Below are 13,469 nucleotides of genomic sequence, written 5' to 3'. Positions count from 1 at the left end.
ATGCACTATGTAGTTCTGTGTTTCGGGCTGGAACACCCGGCAAAAATTGAAGAAAAGCTTACTCAGCATGACATTGCTAGCTATACTGCGAAAAGACACCATAGTGTGTTGGCAAGCTTCTATCACTGCCAACTGGGCTGTTGGTGGTGTTTGCAAGGTTTTTGCATGTCTTTTAGGTAGTTAGCTTGCAAGTTTTGGAACAGAACTACTTATTGCTGCTTTAAGAAGGCTTTTGAGAAGGCTTGGTGTACAGATTGTGGTAAAATAAGGGGCGGTTGGCCTAAGGAAGATAATTTGCAATCTCCAGGTGCCACAAACATCACAGCCGATCTATTAACAGCGAGCTTATACACCCACTCAACTGTTTCAAAGCATAGCATTACTTATTTCAGAAACACACTTTCACGTATTTATGTAAGTTCCAATACAATTTTCTGGTGTTATTTGCCCTGTTTCAAAACCAGGAGATTAACGATGTGGGGTACCGCTGACACCGAGAACTATGTAGCTATAATCAGTGCAGTCTGCAAACTGTCTTCAAAAAGTTAGTAGGCTATTGTATTAAAGTCTAGCCTGCTCAGTTAAATCACTTTCTTCAAATAAAGTTGTTACACAACCACGACACAGACAGAGTATTGATCATTCAGAAAAGATGCCAGAGCGAAAAGGACCTTCTATTTTAAAACACTTTCACTGTAAAAATGCAGTTCCAAAGTAGATCTCCCTCTCTTCGTTATGCAATTGTAATACACGTGTAGCGTAGATCTACAGTGGCAACATCTGTGTCGAGTCCTACAGACACGAAGATGTCATAAGTGGGCAAAATTGTTTACAGATAACACACACATAAGCAGCTCAAATGTCTAACCGAATACTATTATTGGGCGGGCTTACCTTCAATGCTCATTCGTCTCAAGAATCGTTTCGGCTATGCGCCACGTACGCCAGCAGCTTGGTTCTGAGGTTCTGCTATCAGTCGCTTGTTTTCAAGTCTTTTGTTTGAGCAATATTTATGATCTCGGTTTAAGAAAAAAAAGCTTCATTTAAGAAAACAGGTTTCGTTAAAACTCTTGCGTGGACTACGAATCTTCTGATCTGTGCGTTTAGAACAGCATGATGCTGGAAAGATTCTACCCACTGTATACTGACGACTCACTCCGGTTCGGGCGAAGATGGTCGTGGCTGAGGGGAAGCACTCCTCACTTTATCCCTCACAAAAGGAACGGAGCAACTGAGCCCCAAAAGCTGCGCACGGCCAGTTAAAATATTGGTTTGCTATGCGTCTTTGTATTCACTGGTGCTGATGCGAGTTTTCACGTCCTTTTGTTGTCACCGTCACGCCTCAAAAACGAGATTTCAGTCTCTCCACCCTGACATTCCCCTAGTCCAGTCACACCTTTCAGCGTCTTGCAGGGTTCGTCTTCACCATAATGACATTCCGACAAATCCCATTTAATGTGCAGTTTGCAGTAGACTACATCGTCGCATTTCTCCAAGTTTCAGTGAAAGTATACAGTCTGTGGTTCGTGGTCATCGTAAAGCGGATTGTAATGCCCATTAATAGTTCATGAATTTGGTTTTATCTTGAACAAAGAAACTTGTACAAAATATAATCTCAAAATGCAGGTCCTTTGTTCCCGCTCAACCTGCGAGCGTTCCCTCCTCAGTTCGCGTGTTGTATATCAGTTAGCCTATGTCAGACCACACTGCTCTGAAGCCTCGCCTGGACCTTTGCTCTTGGAACCTTTCATTGTTTTACTCTGTTAGCACCTCACCATCGATGAGCTAGAGAGTGGTCCCGGGCGTGAAGCTCCGGTACACTTCAATAAGCGCTATGAAACTGTCCATGCCACGCCCATCCATTCATAAAGTGGGAGATCAGCTCTTTCACTCGCAAGGAGGGAGCCCAGACTTAATGCCTATGGGGCGAAATCATATTAGATGCGTAACTGTAATGCAGTTAACAGCTGCTAAAACAATTGGGCGACAATACTTGCTCCACGAGCTTTCAGTGAGATTCTGTGATTTGTGATTTTTATTGAAATATGTCAGTTCTTGTGCAATTGAGCCTGATGGCAAAAGCAGGCTGTCCTCTCAGGTTTTGCCTTTCTGTCTCGCTCTCTCAACTACAGTTTTGATCCATGTTTGGAATGTCGTTTGTGAAACAATTAAACCATAGCCTACATCAACCTCAGTAAGAGTCAAAACTCGGAACTATACCAAATGTCCCATTTTAACCCATTGCCACAATGAAGTGCCAGAAGGCAGACAGTCTGACCCAGTTTGGTCCTAAAGTGTCTTTGAATAACAGAGAAGATAACGGTCCTATACTCAGCTGAATGTAAATGTTGAAGTGGCTCCCTCTGCTATGCTGATGTGAACAGTTTGACTTAAAGCAGGTGTTTCAGGCAGGCTGTCTTTCAAATCAGCACAGTTGTATTTTTCTCCTGCCCACAAAATATAGGCACTCAATCAAGGCAGGACAGATATTGTTCACATGTGAGATTATTTAGAAGCTGTTGGATGTTTTGCACTATGCATGAGGTACTTTTGTGGAACACATGTTATTGTCTTCATAGAATCTCCTACAGTCCTGGACACATTCTTGAGCTGCTGCAGAGTGGTGAGGAATCAGTAGCTGGGTCTCTATTCAACTTTTTAATGCAAATTCTGACTATTCGAATAGGAAATCCTAAATGGAAACATTTGGAATTCGCCTAAAATCGCCTAGGTCAAATAAAAAATCAATTTGCTAATGGGTTAACAATCGATTCGCATAGGGCAAAATGACACTTAAGGTTGATGGAAACTTGATGGTCTATTCGCAGTCTATGCGCATTTGTTGCAGTTTATTAAGGATTTCCGTTAAAGTTAACCTGACAACATTAAGTTTTGATCCCACAGCTGTTCACAACCCCTCCCTCAATTAGTTGAGTGCCCGTTTTTGATTCGCAGCGGAAGAAACGCGTACAGACTTGGATTTTCTTTAGCCGAATTTTCATCAATGAGTTTAAATGTGCCAATGACTTGGATGGAAACCCAGCTAGTTACACGGTCCGTTGTAATTCATCCCATCACTTTTTTCACCTATAAGCACCTACTATAACAGGTCATGCTATCACATGAGAGTTCAACCAGAAACCCACATGCCGAGTGTCAACCCTGAAGTGGTGAAGATAATATTGTCCATCCAACTTATCTCTCTCTGGAACTCAGTTATTGAATTCTTAGAGATACTAGGCAACACACATGAAGTAAATTGATACCAGCCTTGTGATGCAATGTGCAAAGGAATCCTCACAAGGCTAACTTCACCTGCCTCCACATCAGGGAGAATGTGGTAGACTTCGCCATCCGTGTCTGGCTCCGGACATGTTATCTTTGAAACCGGATGATGATGTTTGTATTTTTTTGCAACGCAAAATGGGAGACTGGAGTGTCAAAGACAAAGCAAAAGCAGCCCCACGGTTGCTAACAAGGCCAGTTGTATTCATGTAAGGTATTGCATGTGTCCGGTAAGAGCTGTATGTGTGTGTGTGTGTTCATGCATGTGTCAGGTAAGAGCTGTGTGTGTGTGTGTGTGTGTGTTCATGCATGTGTCAGGTAAGAGCTGTGTGTGTGTGTGTGTGTTCATGCATGTGTCAGGTAAGAGCTGAGTGTGTGTGTGTGTGTTCATGCATGTGTCATGTGTGGTCTGAGTTTCCCTTATTTTCTCCCCCCAAAAAGCTGCAGGCATTGGCATCAGGTCATAACCCAATAAACATAACTTGCAGAAGGCAGTAGACAGAGGGAAGTGCACACATTAAATGCTGCATACATGGCAATGCTCCTGAGAATGGCACTCAGATGGTGTCGGTATCAGCTCTGTTCGACCATTTTGGTGTCATATGAGGTGTGGTGTTGGACTCATGAGGAAACCAAAGGTCAAAGGTGTAAGAGAGTACGCCTAGTCACATCACTCAGTGTAGACACTTGCAGTAAGTGCATGCTATCATAGTTGAGTGCATTTGACAAAAAAAAGGAGACAGCCAAATTGAGAGTCAGGAGAAAAGAGGGTCTGCAAAAAAACAAAACGTTGGAGGAGTCTTTTGGGCTTGTAATCCTTTGGACAAAAAACGCTCCATTGGACAAGTGATTTTTTATTGATGTTTGTCATTCACATTAAAACCTCCCCTGTGCCAACCTGTTCTCCCTTCGGTGCCAGGCCCCAACACCATAATGCACAGAGCTGCGTTTTTTGCCCAGTGTCACTGGTCTCATTCGCCAGCTTGGGAGCCTTTATTCTCAAAGTGTTTCGCCCAGCAGTTTTTCCACCCACAATTTTGCCCTGCCCTTGTTGCTGTGCCTGGGCACAAAAGAAGGAAAAAGGTGCTTCAATGCTTTTCACCTCCCCGCCACAAACGGCCCTCACTCCCCCCTGTCAATGCCTCCCCTTCTCCTCCCTGGTGCTAAAGTGCTGAGTGCTGGCCCTCGGAAAGGCCTGCGTAGGCTAGTTTCAACAAAAGCCACCGTGGCCCATGCCACAGACACATGAAAGGCCAGAGATAATCCCAGGCAGATCAATTTCACTCAGCAACTCTCTGTGTAGCTCACAACAGCCCCGATGTGCCCACAATGGCGGCCTTTCTGTGGGCCGTGAGCCGTCCCATTCTCTGGCCTGATCCTCCCCACAAAGACCCGCCACAGAAGTGCCAATTGAGCTTGAACAATCGCTCACAAAATGGCACATCACACCAAGACGGAGCTCCACTGACCCAAGCCCTTGTTTCCTGACGCAGCCTCCTCAGGGGTCGGGCAGCACCCACTCTCAACTGGGCTCTCAGAGAGACCTAAAAGACCCTTCTCAAAGCCTTGTCAAGCGTCAGACAATGATCCCAGCACCCGACACCTCTGTGATATGAGCGGGTAGAAGATGAAAGGATGTTTAGCGTTAACCTACGTCTGCAGAAACGGTGATAGGAGCGCTGGCCGTCTGGCAGCTCATCCCTGTGCTGAGGTTGGATCAGTCACAGGAGCGCCACAGGTGTCACGTTGTCCGCCTGGAACAGAACAGCGTAAGATGCAAGACCACAGCCATGTGTCCACCCACAGATTGCGTTACCAGTCACCGCTCGCATCGCCCTGCCACTCACGTGTTCTGGATAAACTTCCCATGTGTGTTTCCTGTCTCAAAATGAGATTTTTTTCTTTAAAGAAAAAACAAAACCACAGGATAGGCCACACTGTGGCGAAGTAGCCAGCCAACCACCGCCTTGCTGGGCCCAACGCTGTACCAGGTTTGGGTGGACTGTGCATCACACAAAGAATGTCACTATGAATAGACGCTGTGAAGAGGCGCCGAAGCTCTGGCACGAGTCGCACTCCCAGTGGCATCATGTCTTTGAGCAGGCACTTTCCGGGTCACCATGGAAACAGGGATGAATACAGCTGCCATTGCTATGCTGACATCTTTGTGGAGAGATTATTCATATTTCTCAGTCTCTTGTCTTGTCCTCTGTCACCTTTCGCCACACAGGTAAAGACCAGTCAGCCAGCCCCATTTGGCTGTGAAGAGGCGCCTCCATAGGTGAACACCTCCAGTGGATCAGATCAATCATGTTCATTTATCATATAAGATTTGCGTTTCAAGGGTTCTCAAAATGTTGGTTTACATTCATAAGTGTTGAACTGATTGAGGCACACACCCAATCGGTGTGATATTCCTGAATTTAACTGAGAGGAGATGGATATCAAAGGCAAGAGACTTCAAGAAGAGTGTGTTATTTCCCAGGCTTATGAATTGCCGGCCTCTCTCCTGTGTGTTGCTTTGTTGAACATGCTCGAACAGTCTGCCGCCAACAGCACATCACCTGGGATTTCAAAATGTGTTTTCACACTTATCAAAGCCAGGCATGCTTTTGTGTGCTTGTTGCGTTTGTGTGTGTGTGTGCATGTGTCATATATCCTCGTACCTTCCCAAATATCTGCCAGAACACAAACGCATATTCACTGTCACATCCCAATTCTACCATTCAAATCTGATTTAACACTAAGTATACATGACTCATATTTCACGATAGGGAATAAAGGTATAATAGGTTAAAGTTGATCAGTTTATCAGTCAGCTTCTTACTAACTCAATCACTCACAGAACACCATTTGTTGGTTCTCTGTGTCAATTACTGATCACTGTGGTGGTCTTACTCCAGGTTGCAGAAGAGTTGCTTTTATAGATTTGTGTACTGTATACTTTAAAGATCCGAAGTCCAAAACCTTATGCCACTTTATGGTTTTCACCAATTTCTGGCCTTTTTTTCATTGAGATTAGACATATATTAGCTCTAAGGGTTGCTATAATGATTGAAAGTGTTTACTCAATTACTTTCCTTTCATTTTATCACAGTATTTCTTATTTTAACAGGGCAATCAGGGTCAAATCCATTTCAACATTTGAAAATCAAATTAGTTTGAGAGTGTCTGTGTCTTTACTCTTGCCTTTAAGACAAAGACAGAAGTATGATTTACTTCCATTACCATTCCCTCCTGACCTGTTTTTTACCTCATTACCCAAAATACCTTCCTGAGTTTCTGAATGCACAGCTTCTCTATTTCCCCCTGCTCATAACATTGCTAAAACCCATGACAAGGTCACAAAGTGTCAGTTAATGGTTTATGAGCTCTTAGCTTGTTTTCTACATTAGTTACATTAGTTCAGTCCCCTTTTTTGCTAAAGCTCCACTTAGGGGCAGATGAGCAAATGGGAAACATTTGTGTTTGCACTCCATTTAGACTAGAGGCTCTGATGTGTTTGATCACTTACATCACTGCCATGCGTAGGAGGGTCACTTGGAGATAGCCTGCACAGAATTAACGTCTGGATCTGTGTCGTGATACAAACCCTGCAGAGGCTACGGGGTTTTGGCCTATGAGCATCCAGCAGTAGTTTATCAGGCAGGTATTAGGCAGTTCATCATGGAAACCATGCTTATCAGAGACGAAAGTCACTGACACAGACTTTTAACACGCTAAAGTCTAGTGGTTTTTGCTTTGAGTATGGTAAAATGTTCAGCTCAACAGTTTAGCTAAGCACTCAATATCATGATAACACCACCTTCGCCCATAATATATGACACAGTTATTACAAAAAAAAAGTACCAGAATCTCACACACACATAGCTGTTGTTCCACTTACAGCCAAGTCTGGTGCAAGAACTTTGGAGGATAGTTAGGATAGGATATAGGATAGTTAGTAATGTTAAATCCCACACAGACTGAAAACGCATCAAACCGCAAGTCTGACTTCTCACCTATGTGAAAAATTAGGTTACCTAGCCTCAGCTGGTGTGCGTGTACTTATGTTTATGAGAACATAAACCAGGTCAGGTTTCTGCACACTGGAGCTGTGTGTTGCTGCAGCAGGGATTGCAGAGTAGACTGCAGATAAGTGACAGGACAGCTGGGACACACAGTGTACAGTTCCTGGTCACACACTACTCTTAATGACATGTTATGCAATTCTAACCCATGAAAGCCTGTTTTGAAAAACACATGGACACAGACACACGGCATCTCTGCCAGCAGAGGACCCGTCTGTGTTATAGAATGGCGAAATAATGGATTTCATTTTTTGGATATGACAGAGAAATAACAAAACGCAGCTTCGATTGTTTTCTTTTAACATATGCACATATTATTCATCACTAGTCTATTTACATGAATGATAGGAAAGACTTGCTGGAACAAAGCAGAGGTTTCAGAACAAACCTCTCCATTCCTCCCTCCCCTACCGCTCACTTGTGTTGAAGCTTATTGGTTGAAGGCCTGGGTTCATTATACTTCAGGAAAGGCATCAGTGCACATCATTCATTTCCAATCAAAGACTGGTGAATCAGGTTACTTTGGAGCAATGGAAGAGGTCTTTTCAAGCGTACCTCTCTGGTTTTTGGCGTTACTACTGGCTTATCCTAATCCATTTTAGTAGAGTGTTATCAAAAGGTTTGATGTCAATGTAATGTGTTTCATTTCACCCTCACCCAACAAAACACTAAACACTAAACACTAAACTTCCTCATATGAAGGTATGTAAGTGTGGCCCTATTTATCAACATAACCATATTGTTTATGGTGATGTTTTGTGGTGCAATTTCACATGAAGTCTTTGTGAGCTGTGAGTAATAGCCTTGCAGCTATAAAGCAACTGTGTACAGACAGTAAGGAACTGTCTGGGAGCTGAACTCTTTCTTTGTACCTGACAGCTAACATTGTGCCCTTGGCATTTGGGTGCCCTCTTGGTGCCCTTGATGCTGACATCACTGGGCCTTTGGGCATGTCTGAGAAAGAGCCATTCTCTGAAGATAACGGAGACATTTCAAGACATTGCTGCCACCAGCAAAAAAGTGATACTTTTGCAGTATTTCCCACACACAATAACCCACAATCTGTGAAAGGGCATCACCTTATTCAACAGTCATATGATTCAAAGCCATCTCTTGAATGAGCAAACCTTGTGTCACATGCAGTAAAATATGTGCACAGTCCACTGAGACAATCTAGTTTATTGAACACAGAAGACTAATTCTGAGTCTGCTTTTGCGTCACTTCCAGCTCTCTGCTATTTTCACATGATATTCTGTGACTTGTGGATATGTCTGCTACAAGTTTGAGTTCTGCAGATTGATATGGCCTGGTTCGACTAATTGATATTAAAATACTACTAGCATCTCAGCATGCTTACTAAATAAACTAACTTTAAGGGGGGGGGATTCATAATTTCCCTGTCAGTCAGTTCTTTCTATAGAAAAATGGCCATCCTAGACCAGACAATCATGGTTCCCCATAAACTGCTAATGCGCTAATCCCCACTGAGAACCGCCAGGCTGCCCTCTGCAGCTCTGACTCTGCAGCTCATCTGTTTGCCAGCTCCTGAGCTGACCTATACCATGTGCTGGTCTGGCTGAAGCAGGCCAGTCAGTGGGTACGGTAATACAGCGAGAAAACCGGTGGTAGGTGCTGTTGTGTCTTCAGTCTCTTAAAGCTAACCTTACTGTTGACTATGAAAACCTCAAAGAGAACTAGTGTGCTGTGTATTTCCCTTTCACTGATGCTGACAGTGTGCGCTGCTGGTAGAATCACAAGTTCAGATAGCCTTTCTAAGGAAATTTAAACGACCAGAAAAGGATAGGTTCTTGTACATCGACAAGAAAGAACAAACGGTTGCCAGTGACTTACCCCTAAACCCACTGTCTCTAGCCAGGCCCACTGCTAGGCAACACTATTTGCTCACAGATGGCAAATGCAGCACATGTTTATCTAGTGCGAATTTACCCAAGACAGGATGCTCCCTCTGATAGACCACTGTCATCATTAGGAGAGGGAGAAGGTTCGGTGTGTGCGTGTGTGTGTGTGTGTGTGTGTGTGTGTGTGTGTGTGTGTGTGTGTGGGTGCGTGTGTGTGTGTGTGTGTGTGGGTGCGTGTGTGTGTGCGTGTGTGTGTGCGTGTGTGTGCGTGCGTGCAGTTGGGAGGGCACTGACGCCTGACTAATGGGCAAATGTTAACTCTATGACCAAAGACATTTCTAAATACTGAGTGAACTAATGCATAATCCGGTGCCTAGGAGTGGTCTAATACCTTAACTATTGTTGTGGTGTTTGCTAGATACTACAGTATGTGTCATAGTTTTGCTATTTTAAGTAAGGATACCTCTATGCAAAAGTTTCCTTACAGGCAAAACAATGCAGGCAGGTCCTTCTGACAGGCCTTGCCTTACAGGTTGATCTCTGAATGGTTATGAATGGTCCAGAAATATGCAAACTTTTGACGTTAGGCAATGAGTCAGCAAGAAACAAATCTTTCCTGTTTATTCTAAACACCCAAAACAAAAACAGTAAAATGTTTTTTTTTTTTTTTTTTTTTTTAAATCTAAGTGACGGATGAGGCCATGAACGCCTTTTTCTTGTGACACCTAGATCCACCCAACAACCAACAACCTCACAGTCAACAGCACTCTGACCAACTCTGTTGTGAACAAACATCCACATCTACCTGTACAACACCCTGGCAAGAGGATTATCACACCACAGGGTAACAAAATAGGTATTACAAGAGTGTTTGAGAGAGGGTTTTTTGTCTTTCCCTTTAGCTATGAGGCAATGCCGTTAAAATGAGTACAATTAGCATGAGGAATAACAGCTTGAAGGATGAGTGTGTGTGTGTGTGTGTGTGTGTTTGCATGGTTGTGCATGTCTGTGAGTGTGTGTGTGTGTGTGTGTGTGTGTGTGTGTGTGTGTGTGTGTGTGTGTGTGTGTGTGTGTGTGTGTGTGTGTGTGTGTAAGTGTAAGTGTCTGTGTGTGCACACATGCCTCTCGTTCTCTCGAGAGGGAAAACTGAAATAAACCAAATGAATCATCAGCAGTGTGTCATGTGACAACACCTCTCTCACTTTGCCCGTCATCCCTCCCTCAATGCATTCCATGTTCCCTCTCCCTCTCTTTCAGTCCTTCTCTCTCTCTCTCTCTCTCTCTTTCTCTCTGGACAGGCAGGTTATTTAAACTGTGCTTACACAGGGCAGCTGGTTGCCTCATGCCTCTGTGGTCTGTCTGTACAGTGGCAGACAGGATGGGTATTAGACTGTCTATCCCCCTGCTAAGGAGTCTGCCCAAAAGGCTTTGGACAAAAATCTTGACAGGAGTTAGAATATCTTATTCCACAGCCACCATTCTTCTGGATGATTGCAGTACACCCTGGCCATGCTTGCCTTGAACCCGTACCGCTGGCTGTGTTTGTTTGAAGTAAAGCTGCTTTTTTAATACTGAAAAATACTTCATTCTACAATTTTAGTTATACACAGGAAAAGATGTTCCTTGTGCTATTGGTTGGGGACTTCCCACAGCGGCCATATCTCGCACTGTCACACACAAGTACTCATACCCAACAACCTAGCCTAAGTATTATAGCATAACAACATGCACTACAACCATCATACTGACACTTTATAATACTTAACAACAACAACAACAAAATGCCTTTGTAAGCATTTCACTTGGGTTGTCAAGTTGGCATGTTCCTTCATCAGTGTTCGGTTAAATTAGGCCCACAATGCCTCCAGAAGACTCCCGAAGACTGGCTTCCCAGACCAACCCTCTGCATACTCATGATGGGTTGGGACACATCAATTCCAGAGACAACAATAGATACACAACTTAAGATACACCTCGAACATTACCGAGCCCCACAACAACCATGACCGAATACCAGTCCAATCGAGTTCTTCAGCTATACTTGGGTCCATTTGCCCGTGGCTCTAAGTATGCCATTTTCAGCCATACTTACGCTCCGTAAATTAAGGTCACTCTAAGTATGGCCCCTTCAGCTATACCCATGCCCTGCTGATACAGGCTCTAGGTATGCCAAAACCAAAAGATCTTGCAAATTATGTCAGAGTATGCCAGCCTGCCAACTTCCAACAACAGGCTTCTTCACGTAATACAGGTTAATTTGCATGTCCCCAAAGCTATGCTTACAGTCATACCACAATGAGCACACCCAATCTCGTACGATCTCAGAAGCTAAGCAGTGCTGGGCCTGGTTAGTACTTGGATGGCAGACTAACTGGGAATACCAGGTGGTGTAAACTGAAGCTGGGTGAGCCAATCCCTCGCTCAGTGGATTTAATGGATTACTGAAACATCGAGAACAAGTGGATACCAAATCCGGTGGAAACTTGCTATCGATGGCCTATGCTCCATTATGGAGTGAGAAGGTGAACAACAACAAAGAGTCTGTGAAGACTCAGCCATAACCTTTGACTCAGCAGCCTCAGAAGTGTTGTGGTTGATTTAGCCACAAAGCCTGTAACACCAACCTCCACTGGCGTATGATTGGCAACCGTGTAACTTCCGCTACCAGCTCTGCATACTCTAGCGCCTTCCTTTCAAAGGCTTCCTGAATCGCATCTTGAAAGGGAATTGTTAACTCAATCAAATAAACAATGCGTTCACATTCAGAACACAACACCATGTCTGGTCTCATAGTAGTCACGACAGTACACTGTAGAATACATTGTGCCTTCCAACATCAGCCAGTAATCTCCAATCCTGCGCTTTACTCCATTTTCCAGTACTGTTTGTCCGTGCTTCTTCTTTCTTCTTCTTATACACCTTAGACGACATTGTATTCTACTTTAGCCCTTCACAATCCCAGCAGTCGTTCTCAACCTGAAGAGTGGACTTGGTGAAGACCCCCACCCAGCTTTTCCCCTGTTCCTCTGTAAAATACCCCAACCATCTCTCGTCTTCCTCCGTCTTCTTCTTGCCCATCTCTGTGTTCCCCCATGTTCCCTTTACATTTTCTCTGCCATCTTGGTCCTCCTCATATGCATCTTACCTGATCATCATTCCTCCCTCCTTCCTCCATCATTCCTCCCATCTCTCACCTTTCAGCAGTGTTCATATGTTGACCCAGTTTTTCTTCCACTGTCTATGAACTCACTGCCCCCAACTAAATCGGGAAGTGTCTCTGGAACTGGTTTGCTGGAACGGATGTGTTTTGAACCCACCATATGATCAGAGGCTAAACAGACAGAGATCACTGTAACTATGTGCTATCACAACACATGAACAGTGCCTTGCAAAATTATTCAACCCCCCGCGATCACCATTTTCTGTTTAACAAAAGATACTTACATGTTTTCTCAATCAGTGTTGTCATTGCAAACACTTATGCTGCTGTATATTTCTAAATGTTAAAAAAGTTATTTGTCAACTCAAATTAAAATAAATACATTTATGAAAATAAATAAATGAAACAAATATTCTGCTTGCATAAGTATTCAACCCCTATACATTAATACTTGGTAGAGAACCCTTTTGCTTCATAGAAAACCTGCTGAAGTGAGACAGCACCAGTTTAGCACATTGTTCTGCTGTGTTTTTCCCCATTCATCTTGATAGAATTTATGAAGATCATCCCGATGTGATGGAATGGCGGTCCTGGACTGTGCTGCCACAGATTCACAGTAGGATTTTGTTCAGGGCATTGACTGAGCCGTTCTAGAATGTTTACTTTACTGTTTTTGAGCCATTTCAGTGTTGCTTTAGCCTTGTGTAATTGTACTACTGGTAGGTAATCCATCTTCTAAGCCTTAGTTTTACAACAGACTGCAACAGACTTTCTTGTGATTTTCTGTACATTGTATTTCCATTCATCCTCCCTTCAATTCTAAAAAGTTTCACCAGTTAATATCTTCCTTGGCTGCTTGGTTTGGGGGACAGGCTTTTTTTGGTGTGAAGCAACTTCAACTTTATTCATATGGATCCAGTAGTGCTCAGTGGGACAACACTTGGATACCTTCTTGAAGTCTTTTCCTCACTTAAGCATCTTGTCTCTTTAGTCTTCATTCCCTCTGTTATTTCACAACCTGGCTGATGACCCTTAGACTGAATGATTTTTACATCCAGGAGATCTTTACTTTACCTAATTATGGTCAGTTATGG

At 43.6% G+C, this 13,469-nt stretch overlaps 1 protein-coding gene and 1 pseudogene across 1 annotated transcript in view; one reads left to right on the top strand and one right to left on the bottom strand.

Moving 5' to 3' along the window:
- rhobtb4 (Rho related BTB domain containing 4) overlaps positions 1 to 1,817 on the bottom strand; it is a 32,324-nt gene extending 30,507 nt beyond the window's left edge. The window contains exon 1 of the mRNA XM_012815957.3: positions 895 to 1,817. The gene's annotated coding sequence lies outside the window, so the exon portion shown is untranslated. The remainder of the gene's footprint in view (positions 1 to 894) is intronic.
- A 9,675-nt stretch (positions 1,818 to 11,492) lies between these two features.
- On the top strand, positions 11,493 to 11,611 carry LOC116221232 (annotated as a pseudogene).
- Positions 11,612 to 13,469: the final 1,858 nt, after the last annotated feature.

The sequence above is a fragment of the Clupea harengus genome, chromosome 7 (genome assembly GCF_900700415.2).
Source record: "Clupea harengus chromosome 7, Ch_v2.0.2, whole genome shotgun sequence".
NCBI classification, from domain to species: domain Eukaryota; kingdom Metazoa; phylum Chordata; class Actinopteri; order Clupeiformes; family Clupeidae; genus Clupea; species Clupea harengus.
Note: the sequence above shows the minus strand (reverse complement) of the source record. Positions and strands in the feature narration are given on the sequence as shown.